Raw genomic sequence first — 11,562 nt, forward strand, 5'->3', positions numbered from 1 at the left:
AAAATAGACTGCAAAACAGACAGCTTACTGCAATTTTGAACATGTATACTGAATCTGCAGTTTCATGCTATTGCTATATTTACAAAGGCTCACATGTATTGCAATTTTGTTTTACAATTTGTAAGTTCACCATAACGTCCCTGCCACTAACTAAAGCCTCCAAAATTAAGTAAAGCAATATGAAGTAAAGCTGAATCAAAACCTTTCTGAATCACTTTCAACAAAAACTAAACCCAACTTTCTTTAAGTTAGGGTAGAGGCTGATGCAGGACGTCTGTATTAGACTGCATGAGTCTTAGCTAGGTGTGCGTAATACACTGACTACTGAGTGTATTATAAAAGGTTTTTCTCCATGAACATGTAAAACCTAGATGCTCTATTTATGACTGCAAAATACAGTTGTGGTTTAACATCTGGTTATAGAGACTAATTATAAGGTGATGAGCCAGGGTTCATACTGCAAAGGAATACATTATATGATTGCTGTTATACATTATACATCTGCCAAGCGATTATTTACAGAAAATCTGGATACAACTCACAGTAATCAAAGACTTAAGATTATGACCACTACAACAGAACTTTAAAAAAACATTTTATTGTGAAGACATCTCTTATCTATTGCTACATCCTTCTTATTGCTGCATTGCTGAAAACATCAAAGATAAAAACATCCCTCCATCTCATCTAGCAATACCCTTCCTACTAGGTGAATTTTGGAATGATTATCAGGTATGTGTGTTATGATTGAATGTGATAGCAGCCGATAGAGGCTGGAAGAATGTGTGTCAAATCTGCACAACACCCCAAACATCCTGTTTATTCAATGTTAAACACAGTGGAATGTACTCTACTCATAAAACTACGGTATCAGTAAGGTTTTAGTTACACGTTCACAATAATTCAATTGTATTTATAGTGTCAAATCCTAACAGAACACACAATTCCCCCAAGAGCAATTACATTATTATAAGACAATGCATTATTTATATCTTTTAAGTCTTAAATTAGTCAGGTAATTAATACTGCTCAATAGTGCATAACACAATGAAGCTGTAGCACACCGCTCTGGAGAACTGCAGAGTCTCTTTGGATTGTCCTCGTAAGAACTGCAGTGCTGGACATACATGGTAATACTACTGCGTTTAACAAATCTCATGATGGGTTTGGAGGCATTACTGCTGTTGCTCACATGGCATTTGATTCATAATTCAATAGCTCACAGTTTTCCATGCTACTGCACATTGTCTCCAGTGATTAAAATCAATTTTAACATTTGTTGTGCGGTCTATGTTTTGTTTTGTTTTGAACACGCAGCAATCAGCAGCTCAGTTTGATTTGTCCGTCTTGTACCAAAATGACCTTTGCAACCAGATTCCACGGAGCGTCAAAAAACATATTACAGAGCTAAAGATCATGTAAAGTTTTTCCTTTCTGTTTACCCCACACTACTGTCCCCATCTGTGCAACTTTATTAAACATGGTAGATATACTGTAACTACCGTCTATAGTAGACGCATGACATAATGTCTACCCATTCAATAATAACAATAACATTGTCATTTTGAACCGAGAGGCTTAGGGCATTCCCACAGATGTGTTTTACTCCTTCAGCGCTTGAGAATCTTCTTTTCACGACACAATGTCTCCTCAGGTCTGCTGCTCACTACTTCCATATGCATGGGCTGCGCCATGCTGGCGCCGAGAGACTGATTGTGGATGTGTCTGCGTAGGCTAACAACGTTGAGCATTCAGTATTTATGCAGGTTGATGAAGAAACTCTGTCAGCTACTTTCTGTTGACGACTTCTTGTTCCATCTGTTTTGGTCTGGTGACCGCTGAGGGTGAATTCCCTTTCATTTTGATGCTGAGAATATTGTCTTGGAACATGCAAATGTTGTACATTAATTGCACGGCAATTTTGTTCCAGATGTTCGCAACTAGCTTTGCTTCTCCTAGCTTTGGTTCACAGTGAAACCTCTTGGCAACTATTGGATGGATGGCATTGAAACTTGCTACCTATTTTCAAGGCCCCCTGTTAGTGAATTCTAATTATTAAACGACCAGTGTGTAGACTAGTGGCATCTAGCTGTGAGGTTGCAGATTGAAACCAGCTGAATACTCTTCCCTTCACCCCTCGCCTTGCCAAGTGTGTAGGAAAAACTACGGTGGCCTTCAGGTAACGTTAAAGCATAAAGGGCTCTCTCGACAGTGAGGGCATGTTTGGTTTCTCCGTTCTGGGCTGTAGGAACACGGCAGTGCAACGTGTTCATTGTGCTAACATGCTAAACTAAGAACGTCATCCTGTTCCGGTAAATGTTACCTGCCTCACACTTTGTCCCAGTGAGCATGCTGCTAATTAAGGGTGGGAATCACCAGACGCCCCCGATACAATATCATCACAATACTCATGCCACTATACAATATTATTGCGATTTTAAACATCTTGCAATATTCTGCGATGTACTGCAATTTCTTACCTTTTTTCCAACTTCAAATTTTTTCCCAATTTCAAACTTTGTCAACAACTGTTTCATCTAAAAAGGTACATTTCTCTGTTTGTTCATAACACTTCAATTTTATTGCTGCAAAATGGAATTGTCAAGCAGACAAACTAACAACACATATATAATAAAAGATTGATACTTGGCGCCTTTGTTTTAATGCAATATTGCCAATGAAAATATTGCGATACTAGCTGTATCGATTTTTTCCCCCAACCCAACTGCTAATAGCTTTTAGCATCACGTACAGCCTTACAAAGCTGCTTGCATGGCTGTAGACTCTTAGTCTTGTTATTGTATTACCTTTAACATACTGTATGCTAAATTCTATAAATACTGGATAAAAAAAACTCCTACAGACTCTGCTGGAAGGGCTCTGGCTGCCTGGCTGTTTTACCAGTTTGATTTGAGTTATGGAGCACAACACCTGTATAAATCACGTGAATGACCGATCCTGCAGGGATTTGAAGGGCTGTAAATGAACAATGTGATATAGTGCGGACTAGAGTTTCGTGAGGCTGCAGAATAAAGCTCTAAACCTCACACTTGGTAGAGGTGTTGGTTGAGCTTTGAAAATACTGTCATATTTACATATCATGAGATCATTTATAAAGTGACTTACTAAGAACAGGTCTTGCTCATGGACTCCTTAGCCAGACATTGAGCTTCTGGAGGAAGGACAATCTGAAAAGAAAACAGGCTCCCACAAAAGGTCACTAATAATACAGAGTAAAAAACAGAGGATCATTTATTCAGGAAAATAAAAGAGGGGGCAGCCTCTAGCTCACATAGTAGAGTGTGTGTCCCTTGCTGAGTCCTTGGCAGTGGCCCTGGTTCCTAGCCTTTGCTGCGTGTCACCTCCTCTCTCTCCCCTTTCCTGTCTTCAAGCTATCGTGTCAATTAAAGGTCATAAAAGCCCCCCAGAAATAAAACCAAAAAGGCTTAAACCTGCAATCCAGAATAGCCAGTTTCCAAGCCTGTTTTGGGTTCTGCATGCTATAAATTGCCTGTTTTTTTGCACATATTAAACTATTTCCACTTTTCGGCATTAAACAGCTCCTCTACCACCACACTCTCTGCCTCTGTTTGTCTAAATTATTGAAAGATGTACGGTTCACTATAGAAATGAAGTGCTTTATGAGTTATAAAAGCAGTGTGTCTGTGTTTAGCACTGTAGCCTTACAGCCGAGAGAAGCCTGGCCTTTATCTAGGTACCGTTCAATCACGTGGTTTCCTCCTGTCTCAACACATGCAACTTCAATGGCTTGTATGCGCCTTATGCATAAGCCCTTTTGCATTTTTAAACAGTAAATTAAGCAGTTATATAATCTCATCTGCACTCATTTTAAATGCACTTTAAATACCTTGCATTTCTCCTACTCATCCTTTTCTATCCGCACTTTGCTCATACGTGAACATTTGGTCAACGGAATATGCTACAAGCACCAAAGCAAAAGCCTTTTGGCCTGTGTTGTAATTTTTATGAGATGGCATGCACTCGACCCAGAGTTTCCTGTCAATAAGTGTATCAGCAGCATTACGGAGCATCATCGTACTTCCACTGGTGGAGCCAACAACTCTGTAGGCCTCCTGCAAGAAGAAAACACAAAAAACAGTGTTAGTTTTGCAGCTTGTCACGTTTGAACAATTCAAATATATAAAATAAAAATTCAAACATTTTTTACAGATCCCTTTGTCAGACAGTGTCTTCAGAGCAAACAGTGTGCGTTCCTTTTTTTCCTTCTTGTTATTATTATTATTATTATTATTGAACATATTACTCCACACTTTCATAGAACCCTGGTCACTCCTCTGCTACCACATGACTGCTGATGTCAGCTACAGTGAAGGAACCTGTAGACAAACTGGTGTTTGTGTGTCCCTCCAGCACGGTAATGTGTAGACTGTGTATGTGGGGAACGAAGAGGGGGGGGGGCAACCAATTAAACAGATGATGACACATCAACACAGCCTTTCCTCTTATAGCCGTGGTGTGTATATTTAGTATTGTTTGTTTTTATTTATTTTTTATTTTACAGCATATGTATTTATGGAGTTCAGCAGCCGTATGAGTAATTAGCCCCAGTATTCACCGGGGTCCTCCCACCCCTCCGTCTTGTTCTCTAATCCGCCCACATGTATCGTCTGAAGGGAAAAAATAGTCCAGAAGGTGACGCTCCCCCAGAGGAACACAGAGAGGGAAAGGCATAGAGAGAGCTGTCTACAGGCTGCATCTCCATTGAAACATTTGCCAGGGGGAGACAGAGGAAGAGCTGAATGGTAGCTACACCCTGCGCCTGGAAGCGTAGAGACACTGTAACAAGAGCTGGTCATTTTTTTTGTGGCAATAACAAAGAGGTGGGAGTGACAGGGGCTCTGAAATCGAGGGAAATAGCATAACAAAAAGACAATTTTTAAGGGGGACTTCTGCTTCATATCATTCGAAAGACTCATCCCGTTGCCATCATCAGCATGACCATATGCTAGTGTACCATTCGGCAATAACGGTGTCAAAGGGAGATTTTCAGCAACAGACGCGCGCAATCCTATTTTCATTTATTATAATCAGGGGAGAGAAAGAAAAAAAAACAGATCAACCGTCTGCGAGAAACTGGATACTCTCTGAAATCATAAGAAAGGGCGTTCTAACAAAGAAAACTACATTTTGATTGATCTTTTAAGCTTGATGTGCGTGTTTCTGCACGCACTCGAAACGAACCTGAACCAAAAGCAAGTGAGTATTAACCGTGTCTGTGTATATGTCTGTATTTTGGTGGCTTTATTCTGCGGCTACACGTCTAATAACAGATCACACACCGGCCAGCTCTAAAAGAAAGAACAGAAAGGCGTCTAGCCTACATTCAACAAGTATCGTTAGATCCACAATAACTGCGATTTTTTGTACTGCAGCCTGGTTGTGTTTTGATCAGTATCCGGAGGAATCAGAATGTGTGCAAAATGTTCAAGTTGGATTCATAAACCTCTTTAGGCTCCTGGGTTTTATTATTTCTAGCTGCGGTAACACAGAGAGAGCTGTACTTTGACACAGTCAGATTTGATTAAAAAACATTTTTAGAAACCCTTACTATCCTCATTGCACAAATGGTGGGTGTTTCCCCATCTACACCACTAGATCAGAGCAGTTTCAGGGGTGTGTGTGTGTGTGTGTGTGTGGTGTGTGTGTTTGTGTGTGCGTGCGTGTGCATGCCTCTCAGCCTTATTGTGTGTCTGTCTGCATGAGCAACTGTTTGTATTGCTTGGTGCATTTGTTTTACTAGCATGTGCCTTCAGTGTGTGTGTTTGTTTGTCTGTTGGGCTGTGTGTGTGTGTGTGTGTGTGTGTGTGTGTGTGTTTGTGCAATGTGGCTAGCACTGTGGGAAGTGTCAAGGCCTAAAAAAATGGAGGTTTTGATAAAGGAACCATAGGAGAAGGGTTAGAGGGCTGACACACTACACATGAGCGAGGGCCAGGAGAAGGTGGTGTGAGGAAGAGACGAGCATAGGAGCAGAACTACAGGAAGGACACTGAGATCCAGGAAGTGTACAGGGGCAGTTAAATGTCTAGACGTAGTCTTTTCCCCTCTACAACCTTCACCATCGCATCACCTACACTCTGTCAACGTGCTCCATTTGCATTCCACAAAAAGTCTCTAGTTTCATAACGCCTCTTCTTCCGTCACCTTCGAGAGCATGCCTTGCTTTTTTCTGACAACTTGCTTCGGCGTGCTCTTCCCCTAATGGGTACTCTCTTCCTCCATTTGCTCTCTCCCTGCTTCCCCCCCCTCCCTCAATCTTGCATTATAAATCTACAGCTGGCGCTATTTTTAGATTGAGGGTAACCCAGAAAACACCCCTTGGATTTAAGCAACAAAAAAAGCCTCCCCACCAGAGACCGGGGCATGCTGTCACTGGATGGGATTGGCAGAGTAGCGATGGGGCTCGTAAGGAGGACGCTGCTGTTTAAGCAACAGGGGGGCATACGTCTATTTTGAGGCTGTCCTTTAATTAGGCATCTGTCGTGTCCTGGGTTTGTGTGTGTTCATGCCCCTGACCCTTCGTCTCTCCTTAGGCGTCTCATCTCACAGTGAACTTTCCCTCTGTCCTTCAACTAATTCATTTCCCTGATTCTCATTTTAAATTCTCTGTGTGGTAAATCCTTAACCTTGAGGCTCACCTTCCACCCTCCTCTTTGTTCTCCTGTCCTATTTGATTCTGCACGTTCAAACCTAGCTTCTCTCCCTACTCCCACCGGCTATTGAGAGTCTAATCTGTGACTTCCCTACCCCTCCTTTATGTCTAATTGGAGACTATAGTTTACAGGTCAGGAGACAGTGCAGTAATACTTTTTCCCTTGTCCCGTTTGTGTGTCTGGCTCTGTGAACCACATCATTGCTGCTGGATCATAATGATCCTAATCATGCAGGAAGGCCAGTGTCATTAATTAGGAGCAGACAGGTTTAAATGACCTAATAGACAGTTAAGAAGGTGTGGAGGTTAAAGCTATTTGCTCCTGATGCAAATTCTCCAAACACCAGATTTGAAATATGGAGGGATATTAGCTCAGATTGATCCTGGTCCAAAAATAGAGTTCTTTCCCGACATGACACCCTATCCCATGGCTTTTTTTTTTTTTTTTTTGCCAGTACTAAGTGCTACACCAATCATTGCTTCTTAAAGGGAGCTTTAGTACCTTTCCTTCCATCATTCCCTTCACCCTGCCTTGTCCTGCCACTAGTAAAGTCTCACCCAGTGGGCATATCTAGCCAAACAATCTCAATGTTTACATTTCCTCCAGTGTGCAGAACGGATTTTAGTCATGAACAGTGGCTGAGCTTTCAGAGCTCTATTACAGGCTTCATTTCAGCTGGCCTATTCCTGAAAATGGCCTTATGTATTAATAATCCCCAGCCAGCAAAACGGAGAAAAACAGGAGTGCATGATTCTTTTTTTCTATCCTAAAAAAGGTGAAAAGGTGGCTGGAAGGGATCAAATCACAGCAAGAGCTTTTTTTTTATTTTTTGGGGGGGGTTGATTGACCAATATGCAAAAACTCCCAAGGGGGGGTAGTATGTGTGGATTGGTCAGCTCCTAGATATCTCTATGTTAGTGTTGCTGAGTGAAGGAATTGTCATTTTCTTTCTGCTTGTTAAATTGATTGGCTATTTAATTCACATTCTGGGAATTGGCTACTGGTGAGCTTTATTATGGCGTGAAATGCCTTGGTGTTTTGGTTCTCTGTCTGCGTGTATTAGCTGTCTCAGAGCAACTGGCTCATGTGTGGCCTCGTGCTCAGTTTTTCTCTGCATATGCATGCTGTTTTTTTTTTTGGGATCCATCCATTCATGATATTCATCTCATGTTCATTCTTATTTATTTGGTTCAAACCTCTCACCACTATCCTCACGCATGCATGCACCTTTTTGGCTTCTTTTCTCCTGCCAGAAACAGAGCTATACACCTTGAGGTGCAATGACAATTAGAGGGGGGAGAGGACACTGTGTGGTGTGACACCGCACTAAAAGGGGAGGTGACCGCAGTGCTTTCACCGCACTGCAATGCCTCACTTTCTCCTGTTGGGGTCTCCTCAACACTGGGGAGTGTGAGAGAGAGGGAGAAGAGGGAGATAAGGTAGAGAGGAATGAGGAAAGCAGGGAGGTGATATGGGTGGAACAGCGTGAAGCCTTGTGGTTACATTCTTTGATGAGGTAGTAGGTGGGAGAAAAAAATGGCTGCACACCAGAAACACATTCGTAATTCTTGCCATCTCTTTCTCTCACACTCTCTCTCACACTCACACGCATTACACAGTTGCCTGCAAAGCCCTGTTTCCACAGTGGTGCGTTTGCCACTCAGCTCAGCTGCATATATGTTTTAGATCCCCACACGTGTTTTCCTTCCTTTCTCCTATCCATCCACTGTTTCCATTCCTCTTATTGGTATTGCAGACCGATTCCAACCCCCCACCCCTCCTCCTACACCTTTACAGACATTCAGGTGCTATCCTCAACAACTGCAAGGTCTTTTTTGTCCTCTCTGTCTCCTCCCCCACCCTTTTTCCCTCCTCTTTCATTTCCCCCAAAATTGCTCATTCTCTGTTACCCCCCCCCCCCCCCCACTCCCTCTATCCTTTTCTCTCCTTCTCTGTGTAGCATACCTCCTTCCCTATTTCATCTCCCTATCTCCCCCTCTGTGATTGGGAAAGGTTTTTTTTAGCTTTTCCTGCCAACAGTTGGGTCTGTTTCGCATAGTCAGCACTCCTCCAAATTCCTCTCTTGCCTTTTCTCTCTGTCTCTCACTCTCACTCTCTAGCGTGCGCTCTCCTCATCCCCCCGGTTACTGCTGCTTCTACCTCACAGTCAATGCATCCCATAATCCCATGCTCCCTCCCCCTCTTGCTGCAGTGTTTCTGCTAATATATATCAGCGTCAGTGCAGCCTTCGCGCACCAGCCGTGTGCACTTTCTCTTTCTCAGAGCTATTCTCACTATCTGTCCCCTGCAGAAATAATTCCCTCTCCCTAAAGGTTCATAATGGTTTGACATAATTTTGCCCTCAAAAGGCTGTTCTTAGCCTGTTTGTTGCAGCCAGGTGAGTGTGTGTGTGTGTATGTATATTTCCCTTTGTGAGTGTGCAGTGGTGAGGCAGGAGGAGCAGGGTGGCGCAGGACATGGTGGCCAAGGCAGGAAATGCTGCAGGAGAATGCGAGGTGGTGGTGGTGATTGTTCCTCTTCTCTGCCCCCCTCCCCCCCTCTTACCACCACAGTTTGTAGCCTCTTTGTCATACTTTCTCCCTTTCGGCCTTCTTCCGCACTTTTTTCATCTTCACTGAATCTTGACTTCCTTCCTCCATTTTATACCGGCCGTTCACCTTCCTTAGCTTTAGCCCTGTCCCCATACCTCTCCTCATAATTTCCCCCCTCTGCTCTCAGCTGTTAAGTGCTGAGGCTGGCTCTTAAAGAGATGCACTTAATTCCCCCGTTTTAAGCTGAAACCCCCAAACTACGCTCATTCTCCCAAAATGCAGCTAGAAAGCACCAAGACCAGTTATCTAACAGTGAGTAGTTTTGAGGTCACGTAGGAGCGGCACCATATCCCAATTAACCCCCAACCTCCAGTTTTTAATGCAAAAAGCGTATTAAAGTACATTTTATAAAACCAATAAGCTCACCACACATGGCTCAGAGGGAACAGAAAGGCATTTAACCACAGTTACAGACTTTTGGCTGTTGGTGTATAAAATATGCAGCAGTTCATCAATAAGCTACAGCTGCCTATAAAGTAGAAGCAAGGGGAGTGGGGGAGTTACAAAGTGAAGCCAAAACTAAAGTCATCCAAGGGATAAAAGTTCTACAATTGAAATCATAGACGTTGCTTCTGGAAAGTTTAGTATCCCGTTAGAGGGGAGTTTGTTCCAGACAGAGAGTGAGAGAGCGCTGCTGTCCATGGTGCTGAAATATAATTCATTCCCACAACACAAGCGGTCCCTGCTGAAATGCCCCACAGGACAGAGATGTTTTTACTCTCTGCCTGCCTGACCTCACTTCCAAATTGTTCACTCATTGCAATTTATTGTTCCCTTATTAAATTAAATTAGTCTTAACTTCACTTGTTTCTACAGTTTTTAGTTGCTAAGATGCAGACTAAATTACTTCTGCAGAATGATGCAGTACAACGCATCAGTGCAGATTTTTGTCAAGCAAGCAGATTTTATACTCCTGCAGTAAACATGGCAAATAATTGGGATATTTGAGGGAAAAGAAGAAATGTAAGACTTTTAAAATTTTTGGGTTCCGTGCACATTCAATACATCCATTTTAGTTTTAGTCGGCTGCGCACAGTACTTTCCAAAGTTGGTCTGCATACCCATGCAAAAGCATTGGTCTTAGTAGACCTTACCTGAGTGTTGTCAAGTCCAGGGTCATCAAAAATGAAAAAAAATGAAAACATTTTTGTTGAAAAAATACGACAACATAAATCTGAAAAACCAAACAAACTCTATAATAATATCTATCTATCTATAAGATCTATAATATCTGATAGAAAAGAGCAAACTTTTCCGTGAGCAAAGAGTTCCTTCAAAACAACAGAATAAACACTAATAAGTAAGAATGAAAGACTGCAGTGTCTGCAAAGTCTGAGGGGTAAGAGGAGGAGAGAGTTGACCCAAAGTGAAGAGAGGCTTACTTTGGGAAGGGGAAAGAATGGGACAGGAGGATGAGGGAAGCAAAAGAGTGGAAAAATTGAAGACGCATCAGAGTATAATGCAGTGGGAAAAAATGGGAGGGGGGGGGAGAAAGGTCAGAAGTGAAGAAAAGAATGAGAGAAGGGCACTGGATGGGAAATAAGACTGTTTTGAAAGGAGGAAGAGGAAGAAATGAAGCCTTGATTCTCCTCCTTCAATGAAATGTGATTCCTTAATGCGGAATATGAGAGTGAGCGAGGAAGTGAGGGAGAGAGAGTTGTAGGAGGGAGAGGGGGAGGGCCAGTGAAAGCTCACAGAAGAGAAGGGGGAGAGTGGTGCATTTCTTTGAATAGGGAAAAAGGTTAACAACATAGATGTGACGAATGTATGGGCTTTTTGTTGTTGCTGTGCGCGTGGATGGCAACGCATAACCTCGCTGGGAGGGAGAGAGAGAGCAAATAACGCTGGCTTTTTACTGCAGCAGAATTCATTCACTGTTAAAGTGCACTCTCCTTTTCAATGCTCTTCCTTTTCCCCCCTACACTCTCTCTTCAACCCTCTTCCTCCATTAATATGGACGAGAGACGATATTACACTAGCTGTTTACTGTAGTGCATGTGCTGCATTCACTTTCTTTCTCTCCAAATCTCCGTCTTTCTGTCTTTTCGTCCCCATTTTCAGTTCTTTGTCCAAGCCTGCCTTGTTTTTCTGATTGTCCTGTCCTTTTCGATCATTCCATGAAAAATCTGATTTATGGCCTCCTCCTCCCCCCAAACCTCCCTGTCTCACTCCCTTTTCTCAACATGTACTTACACACACACACACACACACACACACACACACACACACACACACACACACACACACACACACACACA

At 42.6% G+C, this 11,562-nt stretch overlaps 1 protein-coding gene across 6 annotated transcripts in view; it reads left to right on the plus strand.

The window, feature by feature from the left end:
• The first annotated feature begins 4,640 nt into the window (after positions 1 to 4,640).
• The window catches only part of kcnc3b (potassium voltage-gated channel, Shaw-related subfamily, member 3b), a 46,375-nt gene continuing 39,453 nt past the window's right edge, over positions 4,641 to 11,562 (plus strand). For all 6 annotated transcript variants that reach the window (XM_034860598.1, XM_034860601.1, XM_034860596.1 and 3 more), the window contains exon 1: positions 4,641 to 5,238. The gene's annotated coding sequence lies outside the window, so the exon portion shown is untranslated. The remainder of the gene's footprint in view (positions 5,239 to 11,562) is intronic.

The sequence above is a fragment of the Etheostoma cragini genome, chromosome 21 (assembly GCF_013103735.1).
Source record: "Etheostoma cragini isolate CJK2018 chromosome 21, CSU_Ecrag_1.0, whole genome shotgun sequence".
Lineage (NCBI taxonomy): Eukaryota > Metazoa > Chordata > Actinopteri > Perciformes > Percidae > Etheostoma > Etheostoma cragini.